The sequence below is a fragment of the Pseudophryne corroboree genome, chromosome 5, assembly GCF_028390025.1.
Source record: "Pseudophryne corroboree isolate aPseCor3 chromosome 5, aPseCor3.hap2, whole genome shotgun sequence".
Taxonomy (NCBI): Eukaryota; Metazoa; Chordata; class Amphibia; order Anura; family Myobatrachidae; genus Pseudophryne; species Pseudophryne corroboree.
In genome coordinates, this window is record NC_086448.1 from 529,043,810 (window position 1) to 529,062,197 (window position 18,388).

Genomic DNA, 18,388 nt, shown 5'->3' on the forward strand with positions numbered 1-18,388 from the left:
TGTTTAGTGCTAACAGTGGGATTAGCCCCTGGTAGCTGTTTTGCCGGGTGGTCTTTAGTATGCCGACTGACGGGATCCCGGCGCACAATATACCGGCGCCGGGATCCCGACAGCCGGCATACCGACACTTATTCTCCCTCGTGGGGGTCCACGACCCCCCTGGAGGGAGAATACAATAGCGTGGCGCGCCACCGTGCCCGTAGTGTGGCGAGCACAGCGAGCCCGCAAGGGGCTCATTTGCGCTCGCCACACTGTCGGTAAGCCGGCGGTCGGGCTCCCGGCGCCGGTATGCTGGTCGCCGGGAGCCCGACCGCAGGCATATCGTAGTGAACCCGTTTTGCCAGTGTAGGGTGATCGCGCTGGCCCAGGACCCCCCTCAGCCACATCTACATAACAATGTTGCTGAGCCTTCATGGAGCACAGCCTGACAGAGCTGCACTCCCACCCTTGTGCCGCCATTCCCGCCGGCGCTGAACTCACCACTCTTCATTCTTATGGCTCTGTTAGGGGGTGGCGGCCGTGCTTCGGGAGTGAGAGGTCACCTCGTGGGCTTGCGATCAGCACCCTCAGGAGCTCAGTGTCCTGTCAGCGGAGATAGAGAACCATTAACTTCGAGAGTTGGTTCCTACTCCCCCCCCCCCCCCCCCCCAAGTCCCACGAAGCAGGGGCCAGACCACACTATTAAACTCTTAAAGTGCCAGTGGCTACCGTCTATACCCCATGGTACTAAATGGACCCCAACATCCTCTAGGACGTAAGAGAAAGGAAGGTTTTCTACACCATTTTTGGAATTAGCATCTGCTGACCATTGTCGCAGCCACAGAGCCCTACTGGCCGAGACCGCCATAGCCATAGTACGGCTATTGATGAGACATAATTCCTTAATGGCTTCACTCATAAAGTTAGCCGCATCCTGGATATGGTGCAGTAGGGAAATGATCTCCCCCTGAGGCATGGAGTCAAACCTGCTTATTATATTTTCAGACCATTTAACCATGGCCCTAGAAATCCATCTGCAAGCAATAGTGGGCCGTTGAGCTACGCACACTGCATTTGAGTGTAGTCTCAATTTTACAGTCAGCTGGGTCTTTGAGGGAGATAGCTCCAGGTACAGGCAGTGCAATCTTATGTGACAGCCTGGACACTGAAGTATGCACGAATGGGGAATTTTCCCAAACTTTTCTTTCTTCTGCAGCAAAGGGAAAGGAATTCAGTAACTGTTTAGGGGTAATGAATTTCTTGTCATGGTTTACCCACGCCTCCTTAGACAGGGAGTTTAGCTCCTTTGAAACAGGAAAGGTGTCAGAGGATTTTGGCTTTACTTTAAAATACAATTCCTCTTTTGGCTCTACCTCCTTATCTTGTATGTTGAGGACCTCCCTAATGGCATAAATTAGGGCCTCAACTCCAGGGGACAGAGAATTATCCTCGTCCATCTCCAGCTCTGCCTCATCCAACTCCAGCAAGTCAGTCTCAGAGTCAGACTGGAGTTCCTGTGGAAGCGTGCGTTTATGAAAGACCACCAGAGGGGGCTGAGGAGCCAGTCTGTGGTCAGCAGCCTTAACTAGGAAATCATCCATAGACTGTTTTAGGGTCTGCCTTTCATGCTTAGCCGTAGCTAACTCAGTAATATTAGTAATCATTGTTTTGAATGATTCTAACCATTCAGCTTCCTGCATAGCACTGCCCTGTGAAGGCATGCCCTGTGAAGGCAGAGAACACTGGGTACACAGTAAAGATCCCTTACCTTACTGCAGAAAACACAGAGTTAATAAGCAACACAGTGTAATAACAACACAGTGTACATACACGGCAACCCCAGACAGCCCTGTATGGAGTAACACAGAGAGGATTGGGACCAGCACACAATACCACAGCCCAAAGCAAAGCTCCGCTGGGTATATTTATCTGATTGTAATGTGCACAGTGGCGTAACCGCTAAGTTAACGCTCCCCCCTTCCTATCAGACCCCTTGGTACCAGTACAGTGTTCAGCGTGCATCCTGTAGTCAGCAGCAGCAGGAAATGGCGCCTTCCAGCCTTTGGTACTATTCTCCGGGAAACCCCGCCCCCTCAATAGCGTGCGGTCCCTATAAGAGTATATTGGCTTCTACTGTGCAGAATGTGTAAAACAGAATAATAATCCCCCTGTTTGTCATGAGCCAATGTGGGTTCGCGGTGGGTACCGAGGCCCATGACCGTCGCGCCACTTATGCCGCCATTGTCACCGGGGCCCGCTAACCGGGACTCCAGTGTAACACTCAACGCACCGCGTCTGATCTTCGGCATCTGTTAGGGGTGGCGGCATGTTGCCGGCATGAGCTCACACTCTGGGAGTGGGAGAAACAGCACTCAGGAGCTTAATGTCTTGTCAGCAGGTATACAAAACATTAACTTTATATTAAGTTGGTTTGGTCCCCTCCTAAGTCCCACGACGCAGGCAGACTGGCTGCCAACCAGTGCTGCCTGAAAAAAACTAATATAAAGTCTGAAGAAGCTCCAGAGAATTAGAGATGAGCGGGTTCGGTTTTACTCGGATTTACTCTGTTCTCAAAACGACATCTTAATGGCTTATGGATGTCTCGTGTTTTGGATAGCCAATCAGATGCCATTTTGAAAAACCCAAACCCGCTCATCACTACAGAGAATGCACCTGGCTCCTTGGGCACATTTTTCTAAACTGAGTCTGCAGGGAGGAGCATAGAGTGGAGGAGCCAGCACACACTAATTAATTCTTAAAGTGCCAGGCTCCAATGGACCCGATCTATACCCCACTGTACTAAAGTATCCACTAGGACGTTAGAGAAATCAAAAGAAATTTAGGTTGCATAACCATTTTAGTTTCACCCTGCCCGTAACTCTAACGGGGAGCTTACACCAAGAATTGATCTTGTCTTTCAAATAGGAGAATAGCGGCATCCAATTCAGTGTGATGTACTCCTCCGATTGGTTAGAAATCCAAACCCCCAAATATTTAAATTTGGAGACCCAGCAGAATGGCAAAGCCAACTCTGGAGCAGCAGGAGGAGGTCCTCGTAATGGCAATATAGATGATTTACCCCAATTGGAGTATCCACTAAACTCTTCCATGGCTTGTAGAACCACTGGAATGGCCACCCTATAGCCATGAAGAAGCAAAAGTAAGTCGCCATCATATAAAGCAACTGTCTCAATGTTATTTCCAGACTGAAGAACCAGAATATCCGGATAGGCCCTGAAAATACAAGCCAGTAGCTGGGTAGGATGGTGGGGAGCCTGTGAAGCAGAGTTACAGGCAAGCTTGGCTGCTGCAGCAGTCTGACCAGTTTTCCCCATACTGGTAGCAATACCGTTCCTCCGGGGCTAAAATAACTCCACGTGAAATACAGGCAGATAAGGGCAAGGAGAGGAACGAGTAGAAAGGTGCCGGGATTTGCGTATTCATCTGTGTGTATAGCGATCTGCGATGCAGTTGCAAATTTGCATGGGGCGTTTTTTTCTTTCTGTCAGGGCAGTGCCTTTCTACTCGCAGACAACTGCAATTTCTCAGATTAACGATCATGCTGAATTAGGAGCCCTAGTTCGGACATTTATATCTGTGTCCTAATTAAACAGTGAGCCTCCTAGACACTTTGGTCAAACAACAGGCAAGGGTTGTCCTGCCCATTACAGTGTGCCCACCAATATTTCCTAGTGTCCTGCAGACACAATTACTTTGATGGTGGCAGGACTAGTGAGTCGTGGACCCAGGTTAACAGGACTTCCCTGAGCAGCCACTTCAGAATCAGCAAACATCTGTGTTTCTGTCCATTAACTCCAAATAGAATTATTTTGTCACAACAGGGACTATTTTGTAAGATAGATATACCACTCTTGGGTGTGCGTTCGAGCTCTAATATACATAGAACTTGGGTGGTTGAACTCAGCCTTCGGCCTTGTGTGTCACAGCGTACACCAAGGCATACCGCTCACACAAGTGTGGTATCTCTATTACATAAACAATGCCATGGTATAAAGATAGAAAACCTTAGCATGATTGTGCACATTAGATCACATACCCGTGCTTTATTTCCTAGCAATAACACACTGTAGTAGTCTGCACTGATATCACAGACTTTGACCATTGTAAATTAAGAACCACTATGGGAAAATTTGGATGTTACAGGTGCATCAATTGTGTGACGTGCTGATACCTAGAGACAGGAATAGCCTTTCGACACCCACGCAGTGGCTAGTATATACCAATTCGGCACGCAGTAACTTGCACTAGTAGCTATATAATATACATTATAATTTGTCCCTGTGGACTGTATTATGTTGGAAAGACCTTCACACAGTTGGTACTCCACTGCTCAACAATAAGATCTGCTATACAACAACAATCTAGGGATCAACAAGTAGCAAAGCATTTTGTAAATTGAGGACATAATTTATTTTAGCATGCCATATATGATTATTAATTTCTTGCCTGAGAATCATCACCTTCTGGAAGATAATAGCTACAATCCGATTGGTTGCTTTGGGCAACATATCCTCTTTTGTAAATCTGCACTTTAGTAAATGTAACCTATAGAGATAAAGATGAATATAGAGAGCGATACAGAGAAATAGAGCAGATTTAATTACCAGTGGGACTTACCGCCAAGGGTGGACTGGTCCATAGGGGTACAGGGGACTTTGTGAACTGGAATTATTTATTATTCATTTGTTACCTTACCTTATGCTGCATCGGACTATGGTGTATTTTCTACAGTGCATTACTGTTATTAATCTGGCATATTATCATGCATGCACTAGCAAAATTAAATAACTATATTTCTCAAGGGACACAGACCATGCACTCTCTAATTGTTAGTAAAACCTCTGGAGACTGGCCACACCCTTAAACATAGGTCACTACAAATATATTCCCCTGGTGGACCCTTCATGCCCCAGTCGACACTGCTTACCACTAACTATAGCTGCCTCATTGAGTGTCCAGAGCTATGCAATCACCACCTGTGACTAGCTACAAAGCACTAGTTAATGCAGATTTCTCTGACGTCCTAAGTGGATGCTGGGACTCCGTAAGGACCATGGGGAATAGCGGCTCCGCAGGAGACTGGGCACAACTATAAAGAAAGCTTTAGGTCTAACTGGTGTGCACTGGCTCCTCCCACTATGACCCTCCTCCAGACTTCAGTTAGAATCTTGTGCCCGGCTGAGCTGGATGCACACTAGGGGCTCTCCTGAGCTCCTAGAAAGAAAGTATATTTAGGTTTTTTATTTTACAGTGAGATCTGCTGGCAACAGACTCACTGCAGCGAGGGACTAAGGGGAGAAGAAGCAAACCTACCTAACAGGTGGTAGTTTGGGCTTCTTAGGTTACTGGACACCATTAGCTCCAGAGGGATCGACCGCAGGACCCGACCTTGGTGTTCATTCCCGGAGCCGCGCCGCCGTCCCCCTTACAGAGCCAGAAGCAAGAAGAGGTCCGGAAAATCGCCGGCAGAAGACTTCGGTCTTCACCAAGGTAGCGCACAGCACTGCAGCTGTGCGCCATTGCTCCTCATGTACACCTCACACTCCGGTCACTGATGGGTGCAGGGCGCTGTGGGGGGGCGCCCTGAGGGCCGTCCCCCTTACAGAGCCAGAAGCAAGAAGAGGTCCGGAAAATCGTCGGCAGAAGACTTCGGTCTTCACCAAGGTAGCGCACAGCACTGCAGCTGTGCGCCATTGCTCCTCATGTACACCTCACACTCCGGTCACTGATGGGTGCAGGGCGCTGGGGGGGGGGCGCCCTGAGGGCAATATATGGCTGGCAAATCTACATCATATATAGTCCTAGAGGCTATATAGATGTAAAAAATACCCCTGCCAGTATTCCAGAAAAAGCGGGAGAAGTCCGCCGGAAAAGGGGCGGGGCCATCTCCCTCAGCACACTGGCGCCATTTTTCCCTCACAGCTCCGCTGGAAGGAAGCTCCCTGGCTCTCCCCTGCAGTCTGAAACCTACAGAAGGGTAAAAAAGAGAGGGGGGGCACTAAATTTAGGCGCAGGATATCTATATATATATATATAGATATATAAAAAGCAGCTAAAAGGGAAAACACTCATTTATAGTGGGATCCCTGTGTTATATAGTGCTCTGGTGTGTGCTGGCATACTCTCTCTCTGTCTCCCCGAAAGGGCTTTGTGGGGTCCTGTCCTCTGTCATATGTGGAGGCGGAGCAGATGCCTGTAAATGTGATGTCACCCCCTGCGGGGTCGACACCTGAGTGGATGGTGCTGTGGAAGGAATTACGCGACAGTGTCGACTCCTTGCATAAAAGGTTTGACGACATACCTAATGTGGGACAGCCGGCTTCTCAGCCTGTGCCTGCCCAGGCGTCTCAAAAGCTATCAGGGGCTCTAAAACGCCCGCTACCTCAGATGGCAGACACAGATGTCGACACGGATACTGACTCCAGTGTCGACGACGATGAGACTAATGTAACTTCCAGTAGGGCCACATGTTACATGATTGAGGCAATGAAAAATGTGTTGCACATTTCTGATGTTACCCCCGGTACCACAAAAAAGGGTATTATGTTTGGAGAGAAAAAACTACCAGTAGCTTTTCCTCCATCTGAGGAGTTAAATGAAGTGTGTGAAAAAGCGTGGGCTTCCCCTGATAAGAAGCTGGTAATTTCTAAGAGGTTACTAATGGCGTACCCTTTCCCGCTAGAGGATAGGTCACGTTGGGAAACATCCCCTAGAGTGGATAAAGCGCTCACACGCTTGTCAAAGAAGGTGGCACTACCGTCTCCGGATACGGCCACCCTGAAGGAATCTGCTGATAGAAAGCAGGAGGCTATCCTGAAATCTATATATACACACACAGGTGTTATACTGAGACCAGCTATTGCTTCAGCATGGGTGTGCAGTGCTGCAGCTGCATGGTCAGATTCCCTGTCAGAAAATATTGATACCCTAGACAGGGACACTATATTGCTAACCGTAGAGCATATAAAAGACGCACTTTTATACATGAGGGATGCACAGAGGGATATTTGCCGGCTGGCATCCAAAATTAGTGCAATGTCCATTTCTGCCAGGAGAGGGTTATGGACTCGGCAGTGGACAGGAGATGCAGATTCCAAAAGGCACATGGAAGTTCTGCCTTATAAGGGTGAGGAGTTGTTCGGGGATGGTCTCTCGGACCTCGTTTCCACAGCAACAGCTGGGAAGTCTACATTTTTAACCCATGTTCCCTCACAGCCAAAGAAAGCACCGTATTATCAGGTACAGTCCTTTCGGCCCAATAGGGGCAAGCGGTTTAAAGGCGCGTCCTTTCTGCCCAGAGGCAGAGGTAGGGGAAAAAAGCTGCAGCATACAGCCAGTTCCCAGGAGCAAAAGTCCTCCCCCGCTTCCTCTAAGTCCACAGCATGGCGCTGGGGCTCCACAGGCGGAGCCAGGTACGGTGGGGGCCCGTCTCAAATATTTCAGCAATCAGGGGGCTCGCTCACGGGTGGATCCCTGGATTTTTCAGATAGTATCTCAGGGGTACAAGCTGGAATTTGAGACGTCTCCCCCCCCGCCGTTTCCTCAAATCTACCTTGCCAACCACTCCCTCAGGCAGGGAGGCAGTGTTACAGGCAATTCACAAGCTGTATTCACAACAGGTGATAGTAAAGGTACCCCTACTTCAACAAGGACGGGGTTACTATTTCACAATGTTTGTGGTACCGAAACCGGACGGTTCGGTGAGACCCATTTTAAATTTGAAATCCTTGAACACATATATAAAAAAATTCAAGTTCAAGATGGAATCGCTCAGGGCGGTTATTGCAAGCCTGGACGAGGGGGATTACATGGTATCACTGGACATCAAGGATGCTTACCTGCATGTCCCCATTTACCATCCTCACCAGGAGTACCTCAGATTTGTGGTACAGGATTGTCATTACCAATTCCAGACGTTGCCGTTCGGCCTGTCCACGGCACCGAGGGTATTTACCAAGGTAATGGCCGAAATGATGATACTCCTTCGAAAGAAGGGAGTTTTAATTATCCCGTACTTGGACGATCTCCTGATAAAGGCGAGGTCCAGAGAGCAGTTGTTGGTCGGGGTAGCACTATCTCGGGAGGTGCTACAACAGCACGGCTGGATTCTAAACATTCCAAAGTCACAGCTGGTCCCTACGACACGTCTACTGTTCCTGGGGATGGTTCTGGACACAGAACAGAAAAAAGTGTTTCTCCCGGAGGAGAAGGCCAAGGAGCTGTCATCTCTAGTCAGAGGCCTCCTAAGACCAAAACAGGTGTCGGTGCATCACTGCACGCGGATCCTGGGAAAGATGGTAGCTTCCTACGAAGCGATTCCATTCGGCAGGTTTCATGCAAGAACCTTTCAGTGGGACCTGTTGGACAAGTGGTCCGGATCGCATCTTCAGATGCATCGGCTGATAACCCTGTCTCCAAGGACAAGGGTGTGTCTGCTGTGGTGGCTGCAGAGTGCTCATCTTCAAGAGGGCTGCAGATTCGGCATACAGGACTGGGTCCTGGTGACCACGGATGCCAGCCTTCGAGGCTGGGGGGCAGTCACACGGGGAAGAAACTTCCAAGGACTATGGTCAAGTCAGGAGACTTCCCTGCACATAAATATTCTGGAACTAAGGGCCATTTACAATGCCCTAAGTCAGGCAAAACCCCTGCTTCAAAACCAGCCGGTACTGATCCAGTCAGACAACATCACGGCGGTCGCCCATGTAAACCGACAGGGCGGCACGAGAAGCAGGACGGCGATGGCAGAAGCCACAAGGATTCTCCGATGGGCGGAAAATCACGTGTTAGCACTGTCAGCAGTGTTCATTCCGGGAGTGGACAACTGGGAAGCAGACTTCCTCAGCAGGCACGACCTCCACCCGGGAGAGTGGGGACTTCATCCAGAAGTCTTTCAAATGATTGTAAACCGTTGGGAAAGGCCACAGGTGGACATGATGGCGTCCCGCCTAAACAAAAAGCTAGAAAAGTATTGCGCCAGGTCAAGAGACCCGCAGGCGATAGCTGTGGACGCTCTAGTGACACCGTGGGTGTACCGGTCGGTTTATGTGTTCCCTCCTCTTCCTCTCATACCAAAGGTACTGAGGATAATAAGGAGAAGAGGAGTAAGAACTATACTCATTGTTCCGGATTGGCCAAGAAGAGCTTGGTACCCGGAACTTCAAGAAATGATCTCAGAGGACCCATGGCCTCTACCGCTCAGACAAGACCTGCTGCAGCAGGGGCCCTGTCTGTTCCAAGACTTACCGCGGCTGCGTTTGACGGCATGGCGGTTGAACACCGGATCCTGAAGGAAAAGGGCATTCCGGAGGAAGTCATTCCTACGCTGATTAAAGCTAGGAAAGAAGTAACCGCAAACCATTATCACCGCATATGGCGGAAATATGTTGCGTGGTGTGAGGCCAGGAAGGCCCCAACGGAGGAATTTCAGCTGGGCCGTTTCCTGCACTTCCTACAGTCAGGGGTGACTATGGGCCTTAAATTGGGTTCCATTAAGGTCCAGATTTCGGCTCTATCGATTTTCTTCCAGAGAGAACTGGCTTCACTACCTGAAGTTCAAACTTTTGTTAAGGGAGTGCTGCATATTCAGCCCCCTTTTGTGCCTCCAGTGGCACCTTGGGATCTCAACGTGGTGTTGGATTTCCTAAAGTCACATTGGTTTGAGCCACTGAAAACCGTGGATCTGAAATATCTCACGTGGAAAGTGGTCATGTTGTTGGCCTTGGCTTCGGCCAGGCGTGTATCAGAATTGGCGGCTTTGTCATGTAAAAAGCCCTTATCTGATTTTCCATATGGATAGGGCAGAATTGAGGACTCGTCCCCAGTTTCTCCCTAAAGTGGTATCAGCTTTTCATCTGAACCAACCTATCGTGGTGCCTGCGGCTACAAAAGACTTGGAGGCTTCCAAGTTGTTGGACGTAGTCAGGGCCCTGAAAATCTATGTTTCCAGGACAGCTGGAGTCAGAAAGACTGACTCGCTCTTTATCCTGTATGCGCCCAATAAGTTGGGTGCACCTGCTTCAAAGCAGACTATTGCTCGCTGGATCTGTAGTACGATTCAGCTTGCACATTCTGCGGCTGGACTGCCGCATCCTAAATCAGTGAAAGCCCATTCCACGAGGAAGGTGGGCTCTTCTTGGACGGCTGCCCGAGGGGTCTCGGCTCTTCAACTTTGCCGAGCAGCTACTTGGTCGGGGTCAAACACGTTTGCTAAATTCTACAAGTTTGACACCCTGGCTGAGGAGGACCTAGAGTTTGCTCATTCGGTGCTGCAGAGTCATCCGCACTCTCCCGCCCGTTTGGGAGCTTTGGTATAATCCCCATGGTCCTTACGGAGTCCCAGCATCCACTTAGGACGTCAGAGAAAATAAGAATTTACTCACCGGTAATTCTATTTCTCGTAGTCCGTAGTGGATGCTGGGCGCCCATCCCAAGTGCGGATTGTCTGCAATACTTGTACATAGTTATTGCTTAACTAAAGGGTTATTGTTGAGCCATCTGTTGAGAGGCTCAGTTGTTATCGTACTGTTAACTGAGTATTGTATCACGAGTTATACGGTGTGATTGGTGTGGCTGGTATGAGTCTTACCCGGGATTCATAATCCTTCCTTATTGTGTCAGCTCTTCCGGGCACAGTATCCTAACTGAAGTCTGGAGGAGGGTCATAGTGGGAGGAGCCAGTGCACACCAGTTAGACCTAAAGCTTTCTTTATAGTTGTGCCCAGTCTTCCCCATGGTCCTTACGGAGTCCCAGCATCCACTACGGACTACGAGAAATAGAATTACCGGTGAGTAAATTCTTATTTTCTGTTTGCACCTCAGTATTGTGCGAATAGATACTAATGGGCAGTAATTGAATAGCTCTGGGCACTTAACCTGTCAAGGCATGCACTCCTCAAGACCTCTGAAGGTGTTCTATGGAATCTGGCACCAAGATGTTAGCAGCAGATCCTTTAAATTCTGTAAGTTACAGTGTGGGGCTTCTGTGGCATGGACTTCTTTTTCCAGCACAGATGGTTGATCAGATTGAGGTCTGAGGAATTTGGAGGCCAAGTCAACAGTTTTAACACTCATGTTCTTCAAAGCATTCCTGAACAATTTTTGCAGTGTGGCAGGATACATTATCCTGCTGAATGAGACACTGCCATCAGGGAATACTACTGTTATGAAGGGGTGTACTTGGTCTGCAAACAGTGTTTAGGAAGGTGGTATGTGTCAAAGTAACATTCTCATGAATGTTAGGAACCAAGGTTTTCCCAGCAGAACATTGCCAAGAGCATCACACTGCATCTGCCAGGTTGACTTCTTTCCATAGTGCATTCTGGTGCCATCTCTTCCATAGGTAAATGACTCACACACACCTGGCCATCTGCATGGTGTAAAAGAAAATGTGATTCATCATACCAGGCTATCTTGTTCAATTGTGAAGCTGATGTGGCCACATTGAGCTATACATTGCATCAGGAAAGTATTCACAGCGCTTCACTTTTTCCACATTTTGTTTTGTTACAGCCTTATTGCACAACGGAATAAATTCATTTTTTCCCCTCAAAATTCTACACACAATACCCCATAATGACAACATGAAAAAAGTTTTCTTGAGATATTTGCAAATTTATTAAAAATAAAAAACTAAGAAATCACATGTACAAAAGTATTCACAGCCTTTGCTCAATACTTTGTTGATGCACCTTTGGCAGCAATTACAGCCTCAAGTCTTTTTGAATATTATGCCACAAGCTTGGCACACCTATCTGTGGGCAGTTTCGTCCATTTCTCTTTGCAGCACCTCTCAAGCTCCATCAGGTTGGATGGGAAGCGTCGGTGCACAGCCACTTTCATATCTCTCCAGTGATGTTCGATCGGATTCAAGTCTGGGCTCTGGCTGGCAGGGCCGTAACTATGTGTGTGCCAGGTGTCTCTGGCACACAGCGCAGTTGCCCTAGGGGCGCAACCAGTAGCGGATTTACCGCTAGGCAACACAAGCAGCCGCCTAGGGCTCGGTCAGACCCTGGGGCCCGCATTTCCTGGCGGTAAATCTACTACTGCTTACACCAGTACCTCCCGCCAGTAGTGTCAGCTAATTCACCAGCTGCCCGCCCTCCTGCCTCCACTGGTGATCCGACCCCTGTCAGATGTGCGCTCTGCGGTGTCTGACACTTTATGGCAGCATCCAGCAGGCACAAGGACCCGGTGCAGCTCTGCAGTGTACCATGACCTTTAATCCGGCGCTTCACCAGGGCATCTCACCACCCCATCCCACTCCCTGTCGTCTGGCTCCGGGCTTACCGCGGCACATGCACAATCTGGAGCTAGACCGAGTCCCCCTTCCTTCCCCTCCACAGCACACCTCATCCAATGCCGCAGCCCCGCACTAACTCATTCCTGCTACCCGCAACTCGGCAGCCGGTACAGCGCGATCTGCGCTGCCACTGCCTGGGGACCAAGATGTCCTGGAAGCAGTGAGATAGGCACTTCCCCGCCACCACGTCCCTCCCAGCACTTTACTCTGGCGGGTCAATGGATCTCTTCTATTCAGGCTGGCCAGCCACCAGGTGATTTTATATCTTTCAACCTTTCTAAAAACCAGCTCAGTTTATTACAGTACAGTACAGTACCGCTTACCATAAGACTAATGAGGCATTATTCCACACATTCATAAAAATCCCTATCTTTGGCTTGGACCTACTTGCCTCCCACCTATTAATAAGTGGAAAAATGTGACTGTCTTTATTCCTGAACGTAGGTTCGTCCACATCTGTGATATTTTTCAACTATTGTATTCCGTACTGCAGACGGATACATGGGATACTGACTATTCACGAGTGGAGACTGTCCTCTGGTAGTTTTTAAACATAAAACGGTCAAATTCACTGTATTTAAGGTCTTGTTATGCTTTTTGTATGTACAAACTGTTTTATCCTTTTTTTTAAATCAATTGATAATATATTAAAGAGTAATTTAAATTTATTACACAGAATTCTCCTTTGCGCTCCCTTTGTTTTTTTGAGACGAGCTGACACTTAACCAGGGATCATCATCCAGCAGTCCACTGGGGTTTGACAGTGGGATAGGATGTGCGGCCAGGTATTGGGTAAGATCCTGGGGATCTGTCTGTGCAGCTGTAGTATATCCATGAATAGAAAGAGTGATATCAGCCATCGGCACAGAGGGACAGCACATTGCACAGACACTGAGGCACATATACTAAGCAGCCTTTTGGGTAGTGGTACGCACAATTTTAGCTGCTATGGAGGTGCAACTACAAGCCTCAGTATGGATGCATGCACTGCCAGCTTCTATTTGTAAAATAAACGTTGTACCTGTCACTATTTTAAATAGAAACATGCTATCTGACCTCACAGGAACACCCTGATACCCCCTGTCTGCACTCACAGCCCTGTCCTAATCCCCCCCCCCCCAGTCTGCACTCACAGCCCTGTCCTAATCCCCCCCCCCCCAGTCTGCACTCACAGCCCTGTTCTAACCACCCACACACACACACTGCACTTACAGCCCTGTCCTAACCCCCCCCCCCCCACTGAATTTAGAGCACTGACCTAATCCCCCCATACACTCAAAACCCTGTCCTAATACCCCCTTCTCTGCACTCACAGCCCTGTACTAATAAGCCCCCTCCCACATCAGCACTCACAGTCCTGTCCTAACTTTCCCACCACCCCTCTTCACTCACAGCTCTGTTCTAAAAAAACCCCTCTCTGTACTCACAGTCCTGTCCTAATACCCCACCCTCTGCACTCTCTGGGGGTGCTTCACAATTGCACTTTATTATTTCATAGCAATAGCTGTAGTGATCAACACACACACCCCCTCACTGCGAGCGAGATCGCAAAGGCACCTTGACACATGCGCAGTCTGCCAGTAATCGCTCACTTGCGTGAACATCAGCTGTAGCATGCAATGATTAATTAGGCCAATATACAGTAGTTCTATTGATTGTTTGAGGAAGGGGGGCCAAAATCAGTGTCTTGCTTAGGGCCCTGTGAGGTCTAAATCCGCCTCTGGGCGCAACGAACAGCGGCATGTAATGAGTCAAATTGACTCATTACATGCCGCCTCTGCTGTGTGCGCCACGCTGGGGAGGAGAGTAGCAGCGGAGAAGGAGGAGAAGGGTCGGGACTGGAGCCGCAGCAGCGCTATGTAATTGGTGGTAGCGCCGCTACAGCTGTCCCCTCTCCTTCCGTATTGGCTGCCCGGCGCTGCTGTGAATGCTGGGATGCGGTTCCTTCATCCCAGCATTCACAGCGGTGGCGGGCAGCCAATACAGAAGGAGAGGGGACTGCTGCAGCGGCACTACTACCAATTACATAGCGCTGCTGCGGCTCCAGTCCCCCTCCCTCCTCTTCCTTCTCCGCTGCCTGCACTGAGGGATCTGCCAGCATGAGGAGCTTGACTGCCAGCGGGGAGAGATGGTAAGTATCTCTCTCTCTCTCTCTCTCTCTCTCTCTCTCTATTTTTCTATTCTGTCTGCCACAATGTGTAAAAAGGGGGACTGGCTGCCGTAATGTGTAAAAAGGGGGACGCTGTCTGCCGTAATGTGTAAAAAGGGGGACTGGCTGCCGTAATGTGTAAAAAGGGGGGCGCTGTCTGCCGTAATGTGTAAAAAAGGGGACGCTGTCTGCTGTAATGTGTAAAAAGGGGGACTGTCTGCTGTAATGTGTAAAAGGGGCTCTACCTGGTGTAGTGGCGCTACTGTGCAGCATAATTTGAATAATGGAGACTACTGTGCACCGTAGTATGAATTGGTATTATTTTGTGGCCACGCCCCTTCCCCATGAAGCCACGCCCCTATATATTTTTGCGCACGCCTACGGCGCGCACTGCCCCTATCTTGCATGGGGGGGCGCTAATGCCATTTCTTGCACACAGCGCTAAAATGCCTAGTTACGGCACTGCTGGCTGGGCCACTCAAGGACATTCACAGAGTTGTCCTGAAGCCACACCTTTGAGATTTTGGCTGTATGCTTAGGGTCGTTGTCCTGCTGAAAGATGAACCATCGCCCCAGTCTGAGGTCAAGAGCGCTCTGGAGCAGGTTTTCATCCAGGATGTCTCTGTACATTGCTGCATTCATCTTTCCCTCTATCCTGACTAGTCTCCCAGTTCCTGCCGCTGAAAAACATCCCCACAGCATGATCCTGCCACCACCATGCTTCACTGTAGCGATGGTATTGGCCTGGCGATGAACGGTGCCTGGTTTCCTACAAACATAACGCCTGGCATTTACGCCAAAGAGTTCAATCTTTGTCTCATCAGACCAGAGAATTTTGTTTCTCATGGTCTGAGAGTCCTTCAGGTGTATTTTGGCAAACTCCAGGCGGGCTGCCATGGTGCTTTTTACTAAGAAGTGGCTTCCATCTGGCCAATCTACCATACAGGCCTGATTAGTGGATTGCTACAGAGATGGTTGTCATTCTGGGAGGTTCTCCTCTCTCCATAGAGGAATGCTGTAGCTCTGACAGAGTGACCATTGGGTTCTTGGTCACCTCCCTGACTAGGGCCTTCTTCCCCGATCGCTCAGTTTAGATGGCCGGCCAGCTCTAGGAAGAGTCCTGGTGGTTCCGAACTTCTTCCATTTATGGATGATGGAGGCCACTGTGCTCACTGGGACCTTCAAAGCTGCAGATATTTTTCTGTACCCTTCCCCAGATTTGTACCTCGAAACAATCCTGTCTCGGAGGTGAACAGACAATTCCTTTGACTTCATGCTTGGTTTGTGCTCAGACATGCACTGTAAAGTGTGGGACCTTATATAGACAGACGTGTGCCTTTCCAAATCATGTCCAATCAACTGAATTTACCACAGGTGGACTCCAATTAAGCTGTAGGAACATCTCAAAGATGATCAGGGGAAACAGGATGCACCAGAGCTCAATTTTGAGCTTCATGGCAAAGGCTGCGAATACTTATGTACATGTGATCTCTTAGTTTTTTTATTTTAAATAAATATGCAAAAATCTCCCCAAAAAAAATTCATGATGTCATTATGGGGAAAGTATGTTTAGAATTTTGAGGGAAAAAATTAATTTATTCCATTTTGGAATAAGGTTGTAACATAACAAAATGTGGAAAAAGTGAAGCGCTGTGAATACTTTCCAGATGCACTGTACATCTATCAATCATCTGCATCCTAAGCTTTGTACCCACAGACACTTTTTCTTAGAACTTTTTCTCACCTTCGTGCTAGCTAAGGAATAGCTCACCCACGGTGCTTCATATTGGGTGATAGCTGCGGTCTTCGTCCCAGGATTATTGGAAGACTAGATGTGTCCTCTAACAGCCTTACCCACTCCTCCGGCCACTATGTCACCGGAGAGCCGAGGGAGTGTATAGAGACACTGACAGCCAAGTGATTTATATTCCAGCGCCCAATCAACTCCCTGACCATCAGAGATTTGTGAATTTACTGAAAGCCCATATTTGTTCTATATATTAATGAATACTTGAGATTTACTGATTTGACTACCTAATACTGTGTTTAAATTGTTTTTATTCATGTTGCTGCCCACCCCTTGACAGCTGCCATTGTAACAAGATAATCAATGTTATTCACTTCACTGGTCAGTGGTTTTAATGTTATGGCTGATAGGTGTAGATTGATGTGTCCATTGGTTGTGCTTCATGGCCCAGACAAGCCTTTTTCATTGCTGCAGAACAACTATAAATTCATAGCCCATTACTTGTTCTCTAAGAAAGATCTTTTTGTAATAATGCTCAAATTTACACTATTTTTCAGTTTTTTCTAACCTAACCTAACTTTTTTTTTTTTCAATCTCCAGCAATGTACCTCTCACCTTTGTATTTTTCAGGCTACTCCCTGAACTTAAATTGCTTAAATTTCAATGAAAAAAAAAATTGAAAAACTGTGATGTTCTAAAATTTGTGATTGGTAGTGTATATTCATTTTTAACATCAGAATGATGCATTCCCCTCAGTTGCCTTTATGGGACGACCAACCACCACTTCTTGATGTCTGTTCTGCACTTCCTGCTCAGAAAGTGAAGGGTACATCTTTTCTGGCCAAACTTCATTTTGGAGCCCTGGACTGCTATCTCCTGTGCATTGGATTCTGGGACTTCAAATGGCTGCGGCATTGGTGGGCACACATCAGAAAGTTCAATAATAATTCTGCTGACCAGTGACATTTTCTTATGAACAGCAGGAATAGATGACAGAAGGCAGTAGGATTGGATCAGCATTGTTGGCAGCTGCATAGGGCCTGGCAGCTGCTACCCTTAGAGTTAAGCTCACGATTTGATATCATCCTACAAAAAGGTTACCATATAAAGCGGCACCATGCCAAAAAACATAAAACAGTCCTAGAATATTTCCAGGAACATGTCAATGAATTACGCTTAATGATGTAGAAACGCCCATCACCAGATTGCAGCCCTACTAAGCATCTGTGGGATAAGAGGATATTTAATGTTTAGACATACTGCAATTGCATGGGCCAATGAATAACCAAGCTAAATGAGCCTGATCTTTGGGGGGAATACTATCAGTTATACGTAGCTAATAAACAGTTCAGTTACATAGTATACATATGCACATTACACATACCAGTCAGAATAAACCACATTTGGCAGAATTTATTAGCTGGAAAATATCAAATATCGAACAGTGCATTTTATTATGTGCAAGTGCGTCTGGTGGTGGTTCTAGCGCACACATTGGTGCTTGCCTGTCTGTACCTGTCAATGTGTCCTGTGCCATTTTTGGCAGGATTACCAATCCAGATGGAAATGCACTGCACACGTGAGCCTACTACCACCAACACAGCATGCCCTGCAACAGTTTTAGCATGGCCAAATTGCAAAACTGTTGCAGGGCATGCTGGTATGGTTAGTTCAGCAACAGCTGGAGGGCCAAAGGTTCCCCATCCCTGCACTAGCATATATCAGAATTAGACACTGATGCAAAGTATGTATGTGTACAGTTTCACAGGGTGGGTTAAGTGTGGATAAAGGACAGTGTGGGCAGATGGTGTCTTTATATATATATATATATATATATATATATATATGACAAGAATTACTCTCCCACTGCGCTATTTCAAATAAAACACTAAAATTAATTAATTATATGGCTGCCTGTATCCTCTAAGTTCCCTGTTAGGAGGAACTAAATGTCATTATACAGAGACTTGGCTGTCAGCACTGCACCACTGGAGGGTCTACCACGTGTTCTAAATTGGTTAGACATTATTCCCATTTGAATTGCCTTCACTCCTGAGTCTCTGAGTGTCAGGTTCAAGCTGCTGACCGACGAGGTTCCTTATGCTTGCGAACCAGTTAGATTCTATACACATATGAATCTTCCCCATATTCGAATATCTGAATGTCAGACTCAAGCTGATGATATATGAGG